General features: G+C 42.0%; 1 long non-coding RNA gene across 4 annotated transcripts; it reads left to right on the top strand.

Annotated features, from left to right (window-relative positions):
* Positions 1-7,480: 7,480 nt before the first annotated feature.
* LOC109763658 (uncharacterized) lies at positions 7,481-14,689 on the top strand. 4 transcript variants are annotated; one of them, XR_012184810.1, is made up of 6 exons: positions 7,504-8,568; positions 8,604-9,489; positions 9,593-9,648; positions 9,728-10,121; positions 10,235-10,347; positions 13,161-14,689. It is a non-coding gene; the product is annotated as an uncharacterized lncRNA (long non-coding RNA). The 4 variants fall into 4 exon arrangements; XR_005757360.3 differs by having other exon boundaries at positions 7,498-9,489; positions 13,314-14,689; XR_002232967.4 differs by having other exon boundaries at positions 7,498-9,489.
* Positions 14,690-18,338: the final 3,649 nt, after the last annotated feature.

Genomic DNA, 18,338 nt, shown 5'->3' with positions numbered 1-18,338 from the left:
CCGATCCAGCCGGGTGTTGAGGAAGAGTTTCGTCAGCACGACGGCGTGGTGACGATGATGATGTTCCACCGACGCAGGGCTTCGCCTAAGCTCCGCAACGGTATTATCGAGGTGTAATATGGTGGAGGGGGGCACCGCACACGGCTAAGAGATCTCAAGGATCAATTGTTGTGTCTCTGGGGTGCCCCCCTGCCCCCGTATATAAAGGAGCAAGGGGGAGGCAGCCGGCCAAGGGGAGAGGCGCGCCAAAGGGGGGAGTCCTACTCCCACCGGGAGTAGGACTCCTCCTTTCCTGTGGGAGTAGGAGAAGGGAAGGGGGAAGGAGAAAGAAGGAAGGGGGCGCTCCCCCTCCCTAGTCCAATTCGGACTAGCCCATGGGGAGGGGTGCGGACAACCTTTGGGGTCTTTCTCTCCTTTCCCGTATGGCCCATTAAGGCCCAATACGAATTCCCGTAACTCTCCGGTACTCCGAAAAATACCCGAATCACTCGGAACCTTTCCGAAGTCCGAATATAGTCGTCTAATATATCGATCTTTATGTCTCGGCCATTTCGAGACTCCTCGTCATGTCCCCGATCTCACCCGGGACTCCGAACTCCTTCGGTACATCAAAACTCAATAAAATTGTCATCGTAACGTTAAGCGTGCGGACCCTTCGGGTTCGAGAACTATGTAGACATGACCGAGACTTCTCTCCGGTCAATAACCAATAGCGGGACCTGGATGCCCATATTGGCTCCCACATATTCTACGAAGATCTTTATCGGTCAGACCGCATAACAACATACGTTGTTCCCTTTGTCATCGGTATGTTACTTGCCCGAGATTCGATCGTCGGTATCTCGATACCTAGTTCAATCTCGTTACCGGCAAGTCTCTTTACTCGTTCCGTAATACATCATCCCGCAACTAACTCATTAGTCACAATGCTTGCAAGGCTTATAGTGATGTGCATTACCGAGTGGGCCCAGAGATACCTCTCCGACAATCGGAGTGACAAATCCTAATCTCGAAATACGCCAACCCAACAAGTACCTTTGGAGACACCTGTAGAGCACCTTTATAATCACCCATTTACGTTGAGATGTTTGGTAGCACACAAAGTGTTCCTCCGGTAAACGGGAGTTGCATAATCTCATAGTCATAGGAACATGTATAAGTCATGAAGAAAGCAATAGCAACATACTAAACGATCGGGTGCTAAGCTAACGGAATGGGTCAAGTCAATCACGTCATTCTCCTAATGAGGTGATCTCGTTAATCAAATGACAACTCATGTCTATGGCTAGGAAACATAACCATCTTTGATTAACGAGCTAGTCAAGTAGAGGCATACTAGTGACACTCTGTTTGTCTATGTATTCACACATGTATTATGTTTCCGGTTAATACAATTCTAGCATGAATAATAAACATTTATCATGATATAAGGAAATATATAATACTTTATTATTGCCTCTAGGGCATATTTCCTTCCAGTAGGTGTGGTTCTAATCCCAGGATCAGCGTGGTGTTGATTGCCTCATTTGGCATTGTATCTGCCATTTGGCGTTGCTCTGGCCATTTGACCCGTCTTCTAGAAATGATGATACACCTCTCCATGGTGTATTCTAGAAAAAATCCAACCGATTGCTTCAATACCATCCGTCGTCATGGTCAGTGGTGAATCTAGAAAGAAAATGGAGGGTGGACTCAAAGTTAAGTTTGAGTAAAAATAATCACTTTTTTTTGCATCAAATTTGGATATGTTTAGCAAAATAGCCAAACATCTCTTAAGCATGTGGTTCAAATAAGCTAAAAGAATTCAAAATTTTACTGCCAACAAGTCTTATTTACTGAAAATTTTCATTTTCATCAACTTTTTAAACAAGGTTTGGATCTAACTAGCAAAATAGCCATTTATTTCAATTATGTTGTCCAAATAAGCTCATATTTGTTTATATTACTACTGGGCACATGTAGTGTTTTTTCAGTTTTTCTTTTGTAAAAACATTTCGACAAAAAATATGGTACTGCGCCAGCCGCTCAAATCATGGCCTTCTTCCGGTAGACCAGTGCTCAGCGTGTGCGGATGTGTGCAGTGGCGAAGCGAGGAAAATTAGACGAGGGGACCAGTTGTTGTTAGTCCTTGTTGGGGAGGGCCGACTCATCACATCACACCATTTTAGCAGCAATTAATCAACTTCTCACATGCATATTAGCCTAAATTCAAAGATGTTAGGGGGGAGGGGGAAGTGCCCCTGCTGGCCCCCCTGTCTCCGCCACTGGATGTGTGCAGCTACTAGCTTGGATTGGAGAACAATGTGCGCGTCTGAGCTGCGTGTTCGTTGGTTGTGCATGGACTATGTCATTGATCCCCAGGCCCTTACCCTAGTTCACCGGGGGTGGCGATGGCGGACCATGCAGATCAACAATAAGGTTTCCTGACTTCTCGTCCACCACGTCGACGGCGTAGAGGAGGTCGCGGTATTGTCTGGTCGCTGCTCTTCTAAAGGGTGGATTGGTCGTGTAGCCTTCGAAGGTATCTTTCAACGGAGTGAAAAGCATTGTTTCGTGTCTTGGTCATTTGGCTCCTTAGGGCATCTTCAATGGCGACCCACAAATATCCTCCCGCATCCGTCCGCGGACAAGGGGGATCAGTCCGCGGGACATGGATGCGGGATGCCGCCATCCAATGCCGCCCGCATACATTTCAACTACCATAGAAAACTAACCGGATGAAATGCATACAAACATGGCCGGATTTCATTCAAGTTTGGATATAATTTACATAAATGGACGACGTTCATGAAAACACGGTGGATTTGCATGACACTCCAAACATTTAGAAAATTTTTTACGGCGGGCGCTGATAACCCACAAGTATAGGGGATCAATTGTAGCCTTTTTCGATAAGTACAACGAGGAGCTAAAGGTAGAGTTAATATTCTCTCAAGTTCTATCGACCACCGATACAACTCTATGCACACTTAACGTTTGCTTTACCTAGAACAAGTATGAAACTAGAAGTACTTTGTAAGTGTAATGCTAGAACTACCTTGCAAGAATAAAACTAGGATTACTTTGTGCGATAATAAAAGTTAGTTTGTTTTAGTAGAGAGCTTTTTGTAACACAAAGAGAAAGATTGTCCATAGGCAATTGAATATAACACGATAGATACTTATCATATGCAATGAGGGAGAGACATACACTAACACACTTTTCCTACTTGGATCATATGCACTTATGATTGAAACTCTAGCAAGCATCTGCAACTATTAAAGATCATTAAGGTAAAACCAAACCATAGCATTAAGTAACAAGTCATCTTTACTCCCATACGCAACAACCCCCTTACTCGGGTATAAGCTTCTATCACTCTCGCTACCTACTATAAGTGAATCATGAATGTATTGCAAAACCCTACAGCGGTAATCCCACACACTTGCGTGACACGGAGGGCACCATAGGACAACACCAATTTAACATACAACTTATATCAATCACAGCATACCACAATTAACATGTAAGACAAAAGAAATATATTCAAACATCATAGGATGGCAATACATCATTGGATAATAATATGAAGCATGAAGCACCATGTTCAAGTAGAGATTATAGCTGGGAGAAAAGGTGTTATGATACGTCCATTTTGCGTCATGTTTTTATGTTGATATTTGTTGTATTATGGACTGTTATTTCACTTTATAATACAATTTCTATGCCTTTTCTATCTTATTTTGCAAGTTTCACATAAAGAGGGAGATTGTCGACAGCTGGTGAAAGAACGTGGATGTCGCCTAAAGGGGGGGGGTGAATAGGCGCTTAAAAATAATTACGGCTTAGGCTTGAACAAATGCGGAATAAACCTAGCGGTTAATTTGTCAAGCACAAAACCTACAACAACTAGGCTCACCTATGTGCACCAACAACTTATGCTAAGCAAGATAAACTACTAGGTGATAGCAAGATATATGACAAGAAACAATATGGCTATCACAAAGTAAAGTGCATAAGTAAAGGGCTCGGGTAAGAGATAACCGAGGCACGCGGAGACGACGATGTATCCCGAAGTTCACACCCTTGCGGATGCTAATCTCCGTTTGGAGCGGTGTGGAGGCACAATGCTCCCCAAGAAGCCACTAGGGACACCGTAATCTCCTCACGCCCTCGCACAATGCAAGATGCCGTGATTCCACTAAGGGACCCTTGAGGGCGGTCACCGAACCCGTACAAATGGAAACCCTTGGGGGCGGTCACCAACCCCGTACACTTTGGCAACCCTTGGGGGCGGTCACCGAAACCCGTCAAATTGCTCGGGGCGATCTCCACAACCTAATTGGAGACCCCGACGCTTGCCCGGAGCTTTACACCACAATGACTGAGCTCAGAAGCACCACCAACCGTCTAGGGCGCCCAAGCACCCAAGAGGAACAAGCTCAAGGATACCAAGCACCCAAGAGTAATAAGCTTCTCAACCTGTAACTTCCAAGTATCACCGTGGCGAACTCAAACCGATGCACCAAATGCAATGGCAAGGGCACACGGAGTGCCCAAGTCCCTCACTCTCAAATCCCACCAAAGCAACGAAAGCTATGGAGGAAAAAGAGAGGAAGAACAAGAAGGAGGACACCAAGAACTCCAAGATCTAGATTCAAGGGGTTCCCCTCACATAGAGGAGAAAGTGATTAGTGGAAATGTGGATCTAGATCTCCTCTCTCTTTTCCCCCAAAAACTAGCAAGAATCCATGGAGGGTTTGAGAGATAGCAAGCTCGAAGAAGGTCAACAATGGGGGAAGAACACGAGCTCAAAGGATAAGGTTCAATGGGGAAGAAGACCCCCTTTTATAGGAGGGAAAAATCCAATCGTTATCCCCATTTACAGCCCGCAGCGGGCGGTACTATCGCTGGCCGCAGCGGTTCTGCCGCTCGGCGTAGCTGTACTACCGCTAGGACCTCGCACATCGCCTAAAGGAGAAGGAATAGAGAGGAGGGCCATTGAGCGGCACTAGTAGCGGTAGTAGGGGTGGTACTACCGCTTACAAGCGGTACTACCGCTCCTACTGCCGCTGAACCCGACACGGAACACGCAGGTCTCGAGTCGAGGCGGTACTAGCACGGAACCGGAGCTGTACTACCACCTGTGGCCGTGGGCGGTACTACCGCTGTGAAACAACAGTACTACCGCTTATGGCTTTCAGCGGTACTGCCGCTCCGGGGCCGCGGTACTACCGCTGGCGCCTTCCTTATGTCACTTCCACGAAAACAAGTATACTTCAAGGAAAAACCAGAATTGCCACAACTTCTGCCAATGAGCTCCGAACTGAGCAAACTCAAGCTTGTTGGATAGATAACGATGAGTAGCATCCAACAACGACATAACCTCCAATCATCGAAAATATCATAGAAGATGCAACAGAGGAGTGAAACCTCCAACAGAGAAGAACCGGCATAACCTCCAATCATCGAAAACATCATAGAAGAATGCACGTGAACTCCGTTTTCGATGAACTCGAGCTTGTCATGAAAATTACCATAAGCTCCAAATATCACAAGGAGAAGAACCAAACAAGAACCAATGAAGATGATGCAAGGATGCAATGGTTTGAGCTCTCTACGAATGATACGATCAAGATACTCATCGAGAGCCCCCTTGATAGTACGACAATCGATCCTATAACCCGGTCTCCCAACTACCACCATGAGACCGGTAAAATAGAAAACCTATCAAGGGCAGACCTTTGCCTTGCACATAGTCCACTTGAGCTAGATGATGCGATCTTGACTCCCACAAGTTGGACCACCTTTCTTGATTGCGTTGGCTCGATGAAGACTAGTTGATTGCTCCCCCATACTCCACTATGGGCGAGCCACTCTTCGGCACATCTTCACAAGTCCATTATCGTCACAATGGACGGCAAGCTTCAAGCATGATATCTTTGTGATGCTCCACTTGAACTTGCACACCGCAACCTAACCCCACAAAGAACTCTCACGAATACCATAGGTTAGTACACAAAGCGTAATGGACAATGCTTACCATACCATGGGATCACTTGATCCCTCTCGGTACATCTTATATGCTTTGTGAGTTGATCAACTTGATTCACTCTTGACTTAGTCTTGATCAACCTTGAATCTTTCCAACTCTCTTCATTTGGATGAAGTATGACCAATCTTTGGATAATTCCTTAAGAGCACCTTGGTCAACTCATAAACTCCTTGAAACCAACACATGGACTTCAAGAAATGCCTATGGAAAAATCCTTCAAATATAACTCAATGCAACCATTAGTCCATAGAGAATGTCATCAATTACCAAAACCACACATGGGGGCACCGCATGTCCTTTCAGCTGGAATTCTTGACCGGAAAGGGCTACATCGAAGGCACTTTTTCTGAACATCTCCAAATGAGCTGAAAATTGATGGAGAATTATTTTGGAATATATTAAAATTATTGACGAAAGAAATACCAGAGGGGGACCCACCAGATAACCGCAAGCCTGGGGGGCGCGCCCCCCGAGCTTGTGGCGCCCCTGCTAGGCCTCTGGGGCCAATCTTCTCCTATATGATGCCATTTGCCCTAGAAAAAAAAATCAAGAAGCAAGGTTTCGAGACAAAGCGCCGCCGTCTCGAAGCGGAACCTGGGCAGAAGCACTTTTGCTCTTCGGCGAAGAGATTCCGCCGGGGAAACACCCTCCGGAGGGGGAAATCGAAGCCATCGTCATCACCAACGATCCTCTCATCATGGGAGGACCAATCTTCATCAATATATTCACCAACACCATCTCATCTCAAACCCCAATTCATCGCTTGTATTCAATCTTTGTCTCAAAACTTCAGATTGATACATGTGGATTGCTAGTAGTGTTGATTACACCTCGTAGTTCATACTTGTTGGTTTATTTGGTGGAAGATCATATGTTCAGATCCTTGATGCTATTCAATACCCCTCTGATCTTGGGCATGAATATGTTTTGTGAGTAGTTACGTTTCTTCTTGAGGACATGAAAGAAGTCTTGTCATAAGTAATCATGTGAATTCGGTATTCGTTCGATATTTTGATAATATGTATGTTGTTGTTTCCCTTAGTGTTGTTATGTGAACGTCGACTACATGACACTTCACCATATTTGGGCCTAAGGGAAAACATTGTGGAGTAGTTATTAGATGATGAGTTGCTAGAGTGACAGAAGGTTAAACCCTAGTTTATGCGCTATTCTGTAAGGGGCTAATTTGGATCCATATGTTTTATGCTATGATTAGATTTATATTAATTTTTCTTTCGTAATTGCGGATGCTTGCGAGAGGGGGTAATCATAAATGGGAGGCTTATTCAAGTAAGAACATAACCCAAGCATCGGTCCACCCACATATCTTTCCCTAATAAAAAAGTACGGAGTGAGTCTGTGGGGTTCACCGCCGTGACGTTTTTGCGAAAAAGTCCTTGTGTTTTTGGACAATCAACCCGCAGTCCACGATTAAGTGAAAAAACGATTCGTGTGTTGTGTCGGGCCTCACCCTGCTGCGCACGGGCGATCCAGTCTGCTCCTCTTCTCCCGACCCACCCCCTCCTCCTCCTCTGTCCGTGCTGAATCTCGAGCCATGCATCTTTTGGCGCGGTGAGCCTTCCCACACATCCGCCCCTGCTCCAACTGCAGGTCCTCCTCCAGAGGACGACGGCGGTGCCAAAGGGCCCCACATCCCAACTGGAAGGCAGATCCCTAGACCCAGATCCCCTCCCTTCGCAGCCAAGGACGAGGCCCTGGATTCCGTCGCCGAGGAGCTGGCGGTTGAGGTTGAGGAGGAGATCGCGGTGGTGTGGAGAAGGTCTAGGAGTACATGGAGCCGTCGGAGGAGGCCAAGGTGACGTTTGCAACCTTCCCTATGACGTCAGCAGCGAGCGCCTCGCGCAGCTCTTCGATCAGGCTGGCGTCGTCGAGGTTGCCGAGGTGAGCATCTCTTCCTCTTAGACCATCTTGAACGCTGGATGCTATCAAAAGGTGCTGGGATTTCTTTCCCAGTCGATCGGCCAGGATGCATCAAGCGCTTGATATTTTCCTTCGCAGGAGGTAGAATACTAAAGGTATTTGAAGTCTGTAATTAGCGCCCTACTTAGCATGAAGAGTTGACAGAGAGCGCATTTAGATGATTTTTAATTTTGATATTGTATCTATTTTTTTAATCTCTAAGTGTCTACACAAGCGACCCGCATCTATCAGTATTAAAATTTTTATAAGTCCTGTGTCCTCACCGCCTTGGAATTTAAGAATATCATTGGCACATACAGACCACAGCTGTGTACCAATAATGTCAATGTACTTAGCATGAGAGTATTATTTGGTCGATGCATATAGACCACAGCAAGTCGATGAATTATTTGACCCTGATGCTACCTTTGAGCTGGCTAGCGTCGTTGAGGTTACCGTGGTGAGCAGCTCTTCCTCTTAGACCATCTTCAGTGCTGGATGATAGTTCCACATTCGATACGTGGCATCGGTGACAAAAGATGCATCAAGTTCACACAAGGTAAAATACTGAAGGTGTATTCAATCTGTAATTAGCACCCATACTTAACATCAAGTGCTTACTGAGTTATTTCACAAAAAAGGTGACAGGGAGGAAGCTTAGATGGTTTTTAATTTTACGATATTTATTTTTTGTATTTTTCTGAGCGTCTACACATGCGACCTGCATTATAGATGATGTTAGCCTGCTGCCATTGACGTTCCTCTGTAGACACACGCACATTTTCCCCGGTGAAGGGAATACCTCAAATCCTCATAACCCTGATTATGTGTCGTGTTTTTGCAAGACTGAAGCTGACAAATTCGGTTCTAGATGTAAATGATGACTGATTTAATGTGGTGGTTGTGTTGTTGAAGCTCATATGATGGAGCGTTTATGCACAACTGAAGTGGTACATTCACTTCTGCATACCTATCGAACAACTTCCAAAACTTCTGAAAGCAAAGAGCTGGAGAACCATCCTCTAGGCTCTCCTGTACCACCACAGATTATTTTGCTTCCAAAACCACTGATAAACGCAGCAAGTTTTAAGTGCAATTCCACATCCAGATGTTATTCAGGTTGTCATGATACTATATCAGCTTAAAAATTTATTTTTACTCTCAAGTAGTCCATAACTATGTGAACCTGAACACTCAAATCGCTGCTGGGGGAGGATTTCCACAGTATCTCTAGGGTGGTTAACCTGTTTGGAATTATTTGGAACTGAACTCCCTGAATTGACGTCAAGCTTGGCAACCACAGAATACATTGTCTCGAGGTATAATAGCACTTGATTCTCTAACAATCACTGATGCATAAATTGCAGCAGGGTGAACCCAAGGCCTCTCTTGTGAATCACATTGCTTCCAATGATTTCAGGATTTAATATTTAATATTTTCTTGTTTATTTTCTTTTCTTTTGGAGGAGAACTAGGTGCAGATTGTAAATGTGTGACTTTACAAGTTTAGCTGAATAAAGAGAATATATCCTCCGTAAGTTGATGTATATAAAAGTGGATCCTTGCATACGTTTTGTATTATATATAGTTAACTCAGTATAGTTAACATTTTCCATCTTTCTCCGGGAGCTTTTCAGATATCATCTACACACAAGTAACATTCACTTGCTAAAAGCAAGAAAAGTAACACAAGGTTTGCAAGTTTGACAAAGTTTTCCCTCTGTTCTTGAATGTAGCTATTTTCATATTTCCTTTTTGTCAAACTGTTGTAGGCATGACGACAAAAACATTACTTCCACATTGTTGCTAGCTGTGAAGTTTGTCAAAGTTGAACAGAAGAATATCCCGCAGTGTCAAAGTTGGATAGAAGAAATAGTGCGGCACACGAAGTGGGTTTGTAAATGAGTGACAACGCTAATATTTTTCTCCCAGTGCAACACACGGCCATATGTTCTAGATAAAAAAGGAAAAGGAGGAACTGCCGAGGAAGTATGTTCATGCACTGGAAGCTTTACTGGGTCATGATGCACATTGAGAAGTTAGTGGTGTGTTCTACTTTTCTTTTGAGATAATTGTTGAATAATGGAAAAAGGGCACTACTGTTGGGGTGAAACCCATGATATTTCTAATGGTATGTACAACCAGATGTTATACTGAAAAATTCAGGTTAGTGGCACAAATTGATTTTTTTCTCCTGTATGTTTGACATGCAACGATGATATCTAATTGCATTTGTTCTTTAACCATTTAAACTGAAATCATTTACCAATTTTGCTCAGGAATCTTATCCCAATACTTTTGACCACTACTGTACTCCGACCACAAAAGTTGTTCGAACTTGCCATGTGCCAAATAACCAATGGTACAGAGGCCATGCAACTTAAAACATCAAGTAAGAACATATACTTTTAATTATTCAGTTTCTTGAGAAAGTTATGGGATTTGTTTTGTGAATAAGAAAGTTATGGAATTTACAAACTGGAAATATTAATTGTTTGAAAAAAAATTAACCAAAATTGTTTCAACAATGTTTGTTCTGCTATAGTTTTTTGATTATTTGTGAAGTTTAAGTGATATTTTTTCAACTGTTTAAGCATTTATTTATTTATTTATTTTATACCTGATGCAACGCACGGGCCCTTTTGCTAGTCAAATTATCAAAAATCAAACGAGAATCAAACAAACATGATGAAAGTGACTAGATGAAATAATACCTTGTTGCACCTTTGTTACCGTTACTATTATTTGCTCGTTACAAGTTACCATGCTATCAAACTATCTGTTACCGACAATTTCAGTGCATGTAGATAATACCTTGCTGAAAACCGCTTGTCATTTCCTTCTGCTCCTCGTTGGGTTCGCCACTCTTACTTATCGAAAGGACTACGATTGATCCCCTATACTTGTGGGTCATCATGTTACACCGCTGCATAAAGGGGGAGAGAGTTGGTGATGACGACGGCGAAGTTGTTGGTGTAGATCGCAGTCTCGATGGTTTCTCCGGCGGTGTTCCGGCGCCACCGGAAGAGAGGGGGAGAGAGGCCCCCTCCTTCTTCTTCCTTGGCCTCCCACCTAGATGGGTGGAGAGTTTCCCCTCTGGTCCATGGCCGCCGTGACTCCCGGAGGGAAGGAGCCCCTCCAAGATTGGATCTCTCTTTGTTTCTCTTCTGTTTCGTGTTCCTGTTTTCTGGCGAAAAACCGTTTCTTATATTCCTGGAGATCCATAACTCTGATTGGGCTGAAAATTTGAGGGGATTTTTATCCGGATATTATCTTTCTTGCGGCAGAAGGACACTCCCAACCGACTTACAAGGAAGGCACAAGCCTGCTAGGTGCGCCCAGGGTAGGGGGCGCGCCCCTTGAGCTTGTAGGCCCCTCGAGCATTGTCTCATGTTGATTCTTCCTCCCCAAAACCACATATATTCCAAAAAAAATCTCCATAAATTTTTATCGCGTTTGGACTTTGTTTGATATGGATTTTCTGTGAAGCAAAAAACATGCAACAAATAGGAACTGACACTGGGCACTGGGTCAATATGTTAGTCCAAGAAAATCATATAAATTGTTGCCAAAAGTATGTGAAAGTTGTAAAATATTGGCATGAAACAATCAAAAATTACAGATACGACGGAGACGTATCAGGCGCCGCCGTTCAAGCCCTTGTTGTTCCCTTCCTGGGACCGCCTCCTCTATCTGCCGTCTCCATGAGGACCGGTGATAAGACCCGTTAAGTAAAGGTGCGGTCCCCGGCGAGGAAGAGTAAAACATGATAGACTGACCCGCCCACATGGGACACCAGGCCCTGCTGCCTCCTGTGCCCTACTCATCCTCGGAGCTGTCCGCAACCTGTCCATCACCGATGGACGTGAGGTCCATAATGGAAATGGTGGTGCCGACGTGGCCATTGTCCCACCAGGACGCCCGATAGTTTGGCGGCGGCGTGTAGGAGGTGCAACTGGTGTTGTTCTCCTCCGCGATCGCCTGCAGCACAGCCGCTTCCCGACGAGCTACGGCTTGAGAGCGGACGACCTCATAGACCGCAAGCTGCTCCGCGACGAAGTTGGGGTTCGCCGCGGTCATGGCCTCCACGGCCTCCTGGCTCGTGCGCTCGTCGTCGATCTCGCCCTCCACCAACCGGTGCTGCTGCAGGAGGAACAAATTGTACCGTTGTTCCTCCTGCGCCTGCTGGAACGCCGACATAGGCGCCGGCGCCGGCTGCACCTCCACCATGGCGGCGTAGTAGTGCGCCTACGCCTGCTCCATGGTGAAGCCAACGTGCACAGACATGGGCGCCGGTGCGGTGTCGTCGGAGCTTGTCTCTATCGTGGGGTCATCCTCGTCGCCAGACACCTCGGGTGAGCTGGCGGGCAAGCCGGCCTTGATCCACCTGGCACGGCGGCTCTGCCAGGCGGCCGCAAGGGTGGCCACCTCGTGCTTCATCTCCATGTGGAGAGGGTTTCCCACAGAGTTTCGCCGCCTGCAGTCATGGTGGATGCGGTGCAAGGAAGGAGGATATGGAGAGGCTCATGTTGTGGCGTGGAGTTAGCCGGGTGTGGCACTTTAAATAGCGGATTTCTGTGAGGCCAGGCATCCGGGTGCGTCAATGCGTGGCGCCGGAGTTGGTTTCTCGGCTGGCGAGCTTGCTTGACGGCGGAATACGGACGGACTGAGCATTGAACGGGAGTGGTAGATATCTATCCCGTCACGTCCAATAACGCGTCTCTGGCATTGAACATGCACGGACCGGAGACGCGTCGTGGGCGGTGCCCTCGGCTGGCACGCCGCTTCAATGGAGAAGGCGGTGAGAGGTCGCGTCTGCCCTGAGCTGTCTTCAATGTGTAGCGGCGCGCTCTATATTCGCATGAATGCGGGCAGCTGGTGCCGGGTGGGAATGCACGCGGGCGAGGGAGGAGGGGGTTTCAGTGGGCCAGGGTGGTCAGAAGCAGGCGTGGGTGGTGTCCGAACGCCCACAAAGCCCCCTACGTTTGTCTCCGGTTTGCGGGAGAAAGTGCGTCCAGACCGCCATGCAGACCGATACAGGCTCACATTGGATGACTTCCGTAGTTCGAACAGCGTAGTCCGGACATATGTAGGCTATTTGAGAATCGGTGTTGGAGATGCCTTAGGACAACAACGCTCGACCAACTTTGGCGTTGTTTGAGAGCTTATAAGGTTATTTATGCCTCCTAATATATGTCTTAGCAGATTTGGGGTGGTCGTCCAACCTTCTTCATTGCCTTCTTTTATGGGCCAGTGATCTATTTCAAGATCGTTGTCATCAACGTCTTCTGAATCCAGCTAGCGACTTCCTAGCCACTGTGCAAATAACATTTTTGTGGCTCTGATGTTGTTTTAAAGGTCCAAAGGTCCCATCAAGCTTTGCTCACGACACGTCATCAATGAATGCAGGAGGAAGATAAAGACTTTGATTTTCCGAAGGTCATGCATATAATTTTTAATTTTAGTAAGGATGACCTTGTAAGGGTTGATCGACTTTAATATATGACCTTTGCCATTTTTTGCCAAGAAAAAAAACTTTAATATGTGGCCTTTGACCCTTATTATATGCATTTTCTATTTTTAGGTGTATATATGCATTTTCCTATTTCCTGCTTGACCCAGTGGTTAAGGCCTTAACCATACGTAGTGCTCGCAGTCTTGTACGCTAGTTCCTGTATGGGCTGGCCCATGTTTCCATCTAAAAGGTTCCAATGGTTTTTTGAGATTTTCCAGGGTCGGTTCCGTTTGATTTTTTCTTTTCCCATTTTTTATTTTTTTATTTAAAAAATTGTGACCTTCTTACAATTTCGCAATCTTTTCACAAATTTCTGAACTTCTGCCCAAATTTGTGAATTTTGTTTTCAAATTTGGTGAAGATTAACAAATTCACGAACATTTTTCTAATTCCTTAACATTTTTAAATTTGTGAACATTTTTTATAATCCATGATTTTTTCAAATCATGAACTTTTCTAATGTGTGCTCATTTTTATTGAATTCATGTTTTTTTTTCAATTTTTGAATATAGTTTTTTTATCTTTTAAAAAACTGACTTGATATTTTCCTCACTCTTTAGTTTGTATATTTTTCCTGAAACTGGTGCGGGCGAGCAATCGCTAGCACCGGAAACCAGTGAGGCGACCAAAATTTCATGGCTTGTGGCATGCTTATAGGCCCGTGATCTACCGCAGAAAGGGGAGCTCCTATCGCGGCGACTATATTTGAGAGCTATTTCTCTCTTTAAGAGAGACGATAGCTTGCTCTCGCTGAAGGAATTGGCCTCTCGCGCAAGAAACTTGACCTGCCCATCAACACACTTTTAAAAACAAAAGGAGGATGAAAAAGGTGCACACGAGAGGGATTGATCCTAGTACCTCTAAGAAGGAGACCACTGCTGCTAGCCAGCGCTGTTCATGGCTAGAATTGGTGGGCGTCCTTCTTGAGGTAACTAGAGCCTGTTTTCTTCTTTTTTCTTCTCTATTTTTTATTCTTTTTGCATTTGTTTCTCTAGTTTATTTTCATTTTTTCTCTAGTATTTTTTCGGTTTTTATTTTTTTGGTTTTCTCCCTGTTTCTTTCATTATTTTTCATTGTCTTTTGCATTTTTCCTTTGGTTTTACTTTATTTAATTTGATTCTATTTTCATTTTTCTTTGTTCTTTTGGTTATTATTCTACATTTTTTGTATATGACGACAACATATTTCTAATACACATCTAACATTTGTTCAATACAAATTATACATGTTTGTAATACATGGTCAATATTTCTTTATACACTGTTTTAATATTTTTAAAATACAAAATTAACATTTTTCTCTACATTTTAACATTTTTCAATATAAGGACAACATTTTCTTTACACATTTTTAACATTTTTTAAAATCTTGATTAATAGTTTTCAAATAAAATGATTAAGATTTTTGAAATACATCGTCAACAATGTTTCTATGCGCACTTAGCATTTCCCAAACGCTTGATCAACATTTTTCAAACACTTGTTCAACATTTTTTTCAAATCTTGGTTTAAATTTTTATATACCTGATCAACTTTTTTCATCATTTATTTAATACACGGTCAACATTTTTGTATACACATTTAACATCAGGATATCAACATTTTCTTCAAATGGTTGATCAACATTTTTATATGCATGATAAAAAAATTATCATATTTTTCATAAGTGATCAACATTTTTTATATACACGTTCAACATTGTCCGAACGTTTGTTCAAATTTATTCAAATACTTGTTCAATATTTTTTAATACTTATTCAATATTTTTCAAATACTTGGTCAATATTTTTCAAATATTCGTTCAATATTTTTCAAATATTCGTTCAATATTTTTCAAATAATTTTAGATATTTTCCAAAAATTTTAGAGTATTTTTATAATATATATTTAGAATATTGAAAGTATAAACAAAATTACTATCTACATTTTTGAACTTTTTTCATACACATTTGTATTTTTGTGTATACATGACAAACATTTTGTCTGTATGTATTTAACAGTTTTTTGCAAATGTTTGGTTAACTTTTTAAAATGTTTTGTACGTAACCAGGGTTCGAACTTTGGTACTCCATTTTTAGTTTTTCGGTCTGTTCCACCAGCAATGTAAAAACTCTTCACGGGCCGGCCCATTAGCAAGTTCGCTTCTGCGAGAGATCGATCTGACTCGCGTGGAATGATCTGTCGCGTAGCAAATGGCCCGGCCCATTAGCAAATGGACGAAAAGAAAGCAAAAGCGGGAATCTGATACAGGTCTCCTCAACAGTCGCAAGCAATGCTAGCCACTGGGTCCGTGTCGAGCTCGACATACTTGAGGTAAAGTAGCCGGTTTTCTCCACTTTTTTTTACATCTGTTTTCTTTGTTCATTTATCTGTTTTTATTGGATTTTTATTTCCCCTATTTTCTCTTTGTTTATTTTCATTTTCATTGGCTTTTTCTTTCTTTCTTTTTTCTTTGATTTTTTTGTTTCTTTCTTGTTTTTCATAGGTTTCTTTTCTCTCGGTTTTCACTATTTTCTATCCACAATTTTGGTATATATCTAATACTTTTTTCTAATACATATTGACTTTTCCAAATACAAGACAAACATTGAATACTTGGTCAACATTTTTGTTGTACACATCCACACTTTTCCAAATGGTTGACTATTTTTTTCAATAAATGATCACATTTTTCGAATATATGGTCAACATATTTTCTAAAAACATTTATTAATTTTCAAATGCCTTTTTAAGATTTTTCTATTCACATTTACCATTTTCCAAATGTTTGATTAACATTTTTCAAATACTTGTTCATTATTTTTAAATGCTTGATCAATATTTTTATGTACATAATAATTTTTTTTATTACAAGGTCATCATTTTCTCTATACAAATTTAACATTTTCCAAATGCTTGATTAACATTTTTGAAAGACTTGTTCAACATTTTATCAAGTGCTTGATTAACATTTTGATATACATGATCAAATAAATTTCATCATTGTTTTAATACATGGTCAACAATTTTTCAAATGTTTTTTGTTGACTGTTTTTTTGTAATATTGATCTGGAAATATAAATAAAGTAAAAGAAAACAAAAAAAATAAATAAATAACGAGAATATTGCCTGTGGACTGTGGTCTGTAGCGTGATGAGCCTGCCTGATACGGACCTCGCCTTCAGAGAGACCCCTCGTCTCGCTGTACGCAAGACATATGAATGCACGAGCTTCTATTCCCCGACCTGGAACTAGAAAATGTTTCCAGATTTCATAAAATATTTAGAATTTTAAATAATGTTCGGAAATTTCGAAAATGTTTACGGATTTGAAAAATGTTTTTGGGTTTCAAAAAATGTTAACGAATTAGAAAACATGTTCTGAATTAAAAATAATTTTCATGGTTTTCATTTGTTTCTTAATTTAAATGTTAAATTACTTATTTTTATATTTTAGAAAACATTCATGAATTCCTAAATTGTTCCGATATTTCAAAAAATGTTCTAGATTACAATTTTTTCATGAATTTCAAAGTTGTTTGAGAACTAAAAGATGCCCATCGATTCAAAACTATTCACGAATTTTAAAATTTTCCTTAATTTTTGAAAATATCCAGGAATTCGAAAAATCATGATTTTTTTCTAAGTTTCAAATAAACAGTTGTGTATTTAAAAACTTGAATTTGAAAAAGTTAGAAAGTTTTTAAAAACGAAAAAAAGTAAAATGAAGACAAAAAAAAATCGTGAATTCATAATGGAAAGGAACATATACCTATTTACATAACAAATCATATTATAAGCTGCAAATTGGGTGGATTCTTGCCTACTCAGCATTTCATGAGTTATCAAAATGCAAGAAAGGGTACTTAATCTTGTCGTTAATTCAATTGTGAATGGAAAGATAAAGAAAAAAGGTTAGCAAATTTGAAAAATGAATGAAACCAAAATATTAAAGAAAACCAAAAGAGATCAGAAGAAAACAAACAGAAAAAGAGATATTGGAAAAACCAGTGTGGAGATAAAGACAGTCGAATCCGATAAATGAGCTCGCCCATTCAGCATCGGTAGCGTCCAGGAGGTACACGGTTCCCCGCTATCTACTGCGGTATGCAGGAAATAGGAGACACTCGCAGAAGGCACTCAATAGCGATCTTCTATCAGCAACAAAACCAAAGCTCTCACAAACTAAAAATTGGGGCCTCCTGTTTGGCGAACTACGCGCCAAATAGGGAGGAAACACGCACCCCCGCCTCCACGTACCCATTATTGGGCTGGCCCATGTACGGCGCGAGACGCCCCCGTTATTTTCATTTTGTTTTTTGCCTTTTGTTTCTTATTTTATATATTTTAAATAATTCAGGATTTCAACAAATAGTGAAATTTGAAAAAAATGTATGAGAAATCATAAAATGTCATGATTTAAAAAAGTTCATGATTTTGAAAAATGTTCGAGAAATCATAAAATGTTCGCAAATTCAAAGAAGGTTTGTAATTTTCGAAAATAATATTCAGGATTTAAAAAAAATTGTAGCATATCAAAAAATGTTCGTACTAAAAAAATGTTCATTAATTTGAAAAATTATGTAGCATATCAAGAAACTTAATTGGAGGCTCCCAACACCACCACGAAGGTTCACCACAATGGAATGTAGCTCCAAGGTGACCTCTTCCGTCTAGGGTGCCCAAACACCCAAGAGAAACAAGATCTGTAAGGGATTAGTGGGAAAAATCAAATATCTCTTGATGGAAGTGTAGATCGAGGCCCTCTCCTCCAAACCCTAGAAGATCAACAAGTTTTGATGGCTAGGGAGAGAGATCGTGCGAAAATGAACTTTAGGGCAACAATGAGACTTGGGGGATAAGAGGAAGATATTCTTGGGGAACAAGACCC

This window comes from Aegilops tauschii, chromosome 5, assembly GCF_002575655.3.
Source record: "Aegilops tauschii subsp. strangulata cultivar AL8/78 chromosome 5, Aet v6.0, whole genome shotgun sequence".
NCBI lineage: Eukaryota > Viridiplantae > Streptophyta > Magnoliopsida > Poales > Poaceae > Aegilops > Aegilops tauschii.
Note: the sequence above shows the minus strand (reverse complement) of the source record. Positions and strands in the feature narration are given on the sequence as shown.